Source organism: Mustelus asterias, chromosome 10, assembly GCF_964213995.1.
Source record: "Mustelus asterias chromosome 10, sMusAst1.hap1.1, whole genome shotgun sequence".
Taxonomy (NCBI): Eukaryota; Metazoa; Chordata; class Chondrichthyes; order Carcharhiniformes; family Triakidae; genus Mustelus; species Mustelus asterias.
Genome location: NC_135810.1, coordinates 124584933 through 124590932, shown reverse-complemented (window position 1 = coordinate 124590932; position 6000 = coordinate 124584933). Strand labels below are relative to the sequence as shown.

General features: G+C 48.4%; 1 protein-coding gene across 1 annotated transcript in view; it reads left to right on the top strand.

Annotated features, from left to right (window-relative positions):
- Positions 1-6000, top strand: part of LOC144499965 (interleukin-1 receptor type 2-like) — a 1647203-nt gene that overhangs the window by 1135179 nt on the left and 506024 nt on the right. The window lies entirely within an intron of this gene.

Here is a 6000-nt window from a genome sequence, read left to right as displayed (position 1 = left end):
GCAGGCGCGATTCCAGACCAATTGGTGCAGAGCAGCTTCAGAATTGGGGACTTTGGGGAGGGTGGGGGGGAGTGGGTTTAGGGGTGGGGTGGGCTGGGGGGTGTGGGGGTGAGTGGGTTTAGGGTTGGGAGTGGGTGGGGTGGGCTGGGGGGGGGGGTCTCTGAGATTGGATGGGTTCGGGGAGGGGGGAAGAGTTGCCCCCCCTTTAATTAAATGCATTCCTGGGGGTTTTATCACACGACCTGTCCTCTCACTCCAGCCATTCCTTGGCCAACGCACCCATCCTTGTGACGCACTGCCTTCCTGCACCAATCAGAAAGCACAAAGACTCATTAGCCAATTGGATATATTGACAGGGACTCACTTAGTGCGAGGGGCGTGAATGGGGCGGAGTTTGTAAGGAACATCCAGGAGGGCTTCCTGAAACAGTATGTAGATAGTCCAACTCGGGAAGGGGCCATACTGGACCTGGTATTGGGGAATGAGCCCGGGCAGGTGGTCGATGTTTCAGTAGGGGAGCAGTTCAGGAACAGTGACCACAATTCTGTAAGCTTTAAGGTACTGATGGATAAAGATAAGTGTAGTCCTCAAGTTAAGGTGCTAAATTGGGGGAAGGCTAATTACAACAATATTAGGCAGGAACTGAAGAATATAGAGTGGGGGCAGATGTTTGAGGGCAAATCAACATCTGGCATGTGGGAGGCTTTCAAGTGCAAGTTGATAGGAATTCAGAACTGGCACATTCCTGTAAGGATGAAGGATAAGTATGGCAAGTTTTGGATAACGAGAGATATTGTGAGCCTAGTCAAAGAGAAAAAGGAAGCAGTTGTCAAAGCTAGGAGGCTGGGAACACATGAAGCAAGTGTGGAATACAAGGAAAGTAGAAAGAAACTTAAGCAAGGGGTAAGGAGGGCAAAAAGGGGCCACGAAAAGTTAGTGGCCAGCAGGCTTTTTATACATATATAAAGAGCAAGAGGGTAGCCAGGGAGAGGGTTGGCCCACTCAAGGACAAGGGAGGGAATCTGTGTGTGGAGCCAGAGGAAATGGGCGAGGTATTAAATGAGTACTTTGTGTCAGTATTCACCAAAGAGAAGGACTTGGTGGATGATGAAACTGGGGAAGGATGTGTAGATAGTTTCAGTCATGTTGAGATCAAAAAGGAGGAGTATTGGGGTTCTTGAGAAACATCAAGGTAGACAAGTCCCTGGGGCCATATGGGATATACCCCAGAATTATGAGAGGCAAGGGAGGAAATTGCTGGGACCTTGAGAGAAATCTTTGTATCCTCACTGACTACAGGGGAGGTCATGATGTGGAGATGCCGGCGTTGGACTGGGGTAAACACAGTAAGAAGTTTAACAACACCAGGTTAAAGTCCAACAGGTTTATTTGGTAGCAAAAGCCACACAAGCTTTCGGAGCTCCAAGCCCCTTCTTCAGGTGAGTGGGAATTCTGTTCACAAACAGAGCTTATAAAGACACAGACTCAATTTACATGAATAATGGTTGGAATGCGAATACTTACAACTAATCAAGTCTTTAAGAAACGAAACAATGGGAGTGGAGAGAGCATCAAGACAGGCTAAAAAGATGTGTATTGTCTCCAGACAAGACAGCCAGTGAAACTCTGCAGGTCCACGCAACTGTGGGAGTTACAAATAGTGTGACATGAACCCAATATCCCGGTTGAGGCCGTCCTCGTGTGTGCGGAACTTGGCTATCAGTTTCTGCTCAGCGACTCTGCGCTGTCGTGTGTCGCGAAGGCCGCCTTGGAGAACGCTTACCTGAATATCAGAGGCCGAATGCCCGTGACCGCTGAAGTGCTCCCCAACAGGAAGAGAACAGTCTTGCCTGGTGATTGTCGAGCGGTGTTCATTCATCCATTGTTGCAGCGTCTGCATAGTTTCCCCAATGTACCATGCCTCGGGATATCCTTTCTTGCAGTGTATCAGGTAGACAACGTTGGCCGAGTTGCAAGAGTATGTACCGTGTACCTGGTGGATGGTGTTCTCACGTGAGATGATGGCATCTGTGTCGATGATCCAGCACGTCTTGCAGAGGTTGCTGTGGCAGGGTTGTGTGGTGTCATGGTCACTATTCTCCTGAAGGCTGGGTAGGTTGCTGCGGACAATGGTCTGTTTGAGGTTGTGCGGTTGTTTGAAGGCAAGAAGTGGGGGTGTGGGGATGGCCTTGGCGAGATGTTCGTCTTCATCAATGACATGTTGAAGGCTCCGGAGGAGATGTCGTAGCTTCTCCGCTCCGGGGAAGTACTGGACAACGAAGGGTACTCTGTCCACTGTGTCCCGTGTTTGTCTTCTGAGGAGGTCGGTGCGGTTTTTCGCTGTGGCGCGTTGGAACTGTTGATCAATGAGTCTAGCGCCATATCCTGTTCTTATGAGGGCATCTTTCAGCGTCTGGAGGTGTCTGTTGCGATCCTCCGTAGCGGAGAAGCTACAGCATCTCCTCCGGAGCCTTCAACATGTCATTGATGAAGACGAACATCTCGCCAAGGCCATCCCCACACCCCCACTTCTTGCCTTCAAACAACCGCACAACCTCAAACAGACCATTGTCCGCAGCAACCTACCCAGCCTTCAGGAGAACAGTGACCATGACACCACACAACCCTGCCACAGCAACCTCTGCAAGACGTGCCGGATCATCGACACAGATGCCATCATCTCACGTGAGAACACCATCCACCAGGTACACGGTACATACTCTTGCAATTCGGCCAACGTTGTCTACCTGATACGCTGCAAGAAAGGATGTCCCGAGGCATGGTACATTGGGGAAACTATGCAGACGCTGCGACAACGGATGAATGAACACCGCTCGACAATCACCAGGCAAGACTGTTCTCTTCCTGTTGGGGAGCACTTCAGTGGTCACGGGCATTCGGCCTCTGATATTCGGGTAAGCGTTCTCCAAGGCGGCCTTCGCAACACACGACAGCGCAGAGTCGCTGAGCAGAAACTGATAGCCAAGTTCCGCACACACGAGGACGGTCTCAACCGGGATATTGGGTTCATGTCACACTATTTGTAACTCCCACAGTTGCCTGGACCTGCAGAGTTTCACTGGCTGTCTTGTCTGGAGACAATACACATCTTTTTAGCCTGTCTTGGTGCTCTCTCCACTCCCATTGTTTCGTTTCTTAAAGACTTGATTAGTTGTAAGTATTCGCATTCCAACCATTATTCATGTAAATTGAGTCTGTGTCTTTATAAGCTCTGTTTGTGAACAGAATTCCCACTCACCTGAAGAAGGGGCTTGGGGCTCCGAAAGCTTGTGTGGCTTTTGCTACCAAATAAACCTGTTGGACTTTAACCTGGTGTTGTTAAACTTCTTACAGGGGAGGTCCCAGAGGATTGGAGAATAGCCAATGTTGTTCCTTTGTTTAAGAAGGGTAGCAAGAATAATCCGGGTAATTACAGGCCGGTGAGCCTTACATCAGTGGTAGGGAAATTATTGGAGAGGATTCTTCGAGACAGGATTTATTCCCACTTGGAAATAAGTGGACATATTAGTGAGAGGCAACATGGTTTTGTGAAGGGGAGGTCGTGTCTCATTAACTTGATTGAGTTTTTTGAGGAAATTACGAAGATGATTGATGAGGGAAGGGCAGTGGATGTTGTCTACATGGACTTCAGTGAGGCTTTTGACAAAAGTAAAGTTTATTTATTCGTCACGAGTAAGGCTTACATTAACACTGCAAAGAAGTTATTGTGAAATTCTCCTAGTTGCCACAGTCTGGCGCCTGTTCAGGTCAATGCACCTAACCAGAATGTCTTTCAGAATGTGGGAGGAAACCCATGCAGACATGGGGAGAATGTGCAAACTCCACACAGACAGTGACCCAAGCCGGGAATCGAACCCAGGTCCCTGGCGCTGTGAAGCATCAATGCTAACCACTGTGCTACCGTGCCGCCCCCGAGGTCCCTCATGGCAGACTGGTACAGAAGGAATCAGAGGTGAGCTGGCAAGATGGATACAGAACTGGCTCGGTCATAGAGGACAGAGGGTAGCAGTGGAAGGATACGTTTCTGAAAAGAGGGCTGTGACAATTGGTGTTCCTCAGGGATCAGTGCTGTTTGTAATATATATAAATGATTTGGAGGAAAATGTAACTGGATTGATTAGTATGTTTGCGGACGACACAAATGTTGGTGGATTTGCGGATAGCGATGAGGACCGTCAGAGGATACAGCAGGATATAGATCGGTTGGAGACTTGGGTGGAGAGATGGCAGATGGAGGTTAATTTGGACAAATAAAGAACAAGAACAAAGAACAGTACAGCACAGGAAACAGGCCCTTCGGCCCTCCAAGCCTGTGCCGCTCCTTGGTCCAACTAGACCAATCGTTTGTATTCCTCCATTCCCAGGCTGCTCATGTGACTATCCAGGTAAGTCTTAAACGATGTCAGCGTGCCTGCCTCCACCACCCTACTTGGCTGCGCATTCCAGGCCCCCACCACCCTCTGTGTAAAAAAACATCCCTCTAATATCTGAGTTATACTTCGCCCCTCTCACCTTGAGCCCGTGACCCTTCGTGAACATCACTTCTGATCTGGGAAAAAGCTTCCCACCGTTCACCCTATCTATACCCTTCATAATCTTGTACACCTCTATTAGATCTCTCCTCATTCTCCGTCTTTCCAGGGAGAACAACCCCAGTTTACCCAATCTCTCCTCATAGCTAAGATCCTCCATACCAGGTAACATCCTGGTAAATCTTCTCTGCACTCTCTCTAACGCCTCCACATCCTTCTGGTAGTGTGGCGACCAGAACTGGACGCAGTACTCCAAATGTGGCCTAACCAGCGTTCTATACAGCTGCATCATCAGACTCCAGCTTTTATACTCTATACCCCGTCCTATAAAGGCAAGCATACCATATGCCTTCTTCACCACCTTCTCCACCTGTGTTGCCACCTTCAAGGATTTGTGGACTTGCACACCTAGGTCCCTCTGTGTTTCTATACTCCTGATGACTCTGCCATTTATTGTATAACTCCTCCCTACATTATTTCTTCCAAAATGCATCACTTCGCATTTATCCGGATTAAATTCCATCTGCCACCTCTCCGCCCAATTTTCCAGCCTATCTATATCCTGCTGTATTGCCCGACAATGCTCTTCGCTATCCGCAAGTCCAGCCATCTTCGTGTCATCCGCAAACTTGCTGATTACACCAGTTACACCTTCTTCCAAATCATTTATATATATCACAAATAGCAGAGGTCCCAGTACAGAGCCCTGCGGAACACCACTGCTCACAGACCTCCAGCCAGAAAAAGACCCTTCGACCACTACCCTCTGTCTCCTATGGCCAAGCCAGTTCTCCACCCATCGAGCCACTTCTCCTTGTATCCCATGAGCCTTAACCTTCTTAACCAACCTGCCATGTGGGACTTTGTCAAATGCCTTACTGAAATCCATATAGACGACATCCACGGCCCTTCCTTCATCAACCGTTTTTGTCACTTCCTCAAAAAACCACCAAATTTGTAAGGCACGACCTCCCTCTTACAAAACCATGCTGTCTGTCACTAATGAGATTGTTCCGTTCTAAATGCACATACATCCTGTCTCTAAGAATCCTCTCCAACAACTTCCCTACCACAGACGTCAAGCTCACCGGCCTATAATTTCCTGGGTTATCCCTGCTACCCTTCTTAAACAACGGGACCACATTCGCTATCCTCACATAATGTGAGGTAATGCATTTTGGAAGGTCTAATACAGATAGAAAATATACAGTAAATGGCAGAACCCTTAGAAGTATTGATAGACAAAGGGATCTGGGTGTACAGGTACACAGGTCACTGAAGGTGGCAATGCAGGTGGAGAAGGTAGTCAAGAAGGCAATCGGCATGCTTGCCTTCATCAGCCGGGGCATTGAGTTTAAAAATTGGCAAGTCATGTTGCTGTTTTATAGAACATTAGTTAGGCCGCACTTGGAATATAGTGTTCAATTCTGGTCGCCACACTACCAGA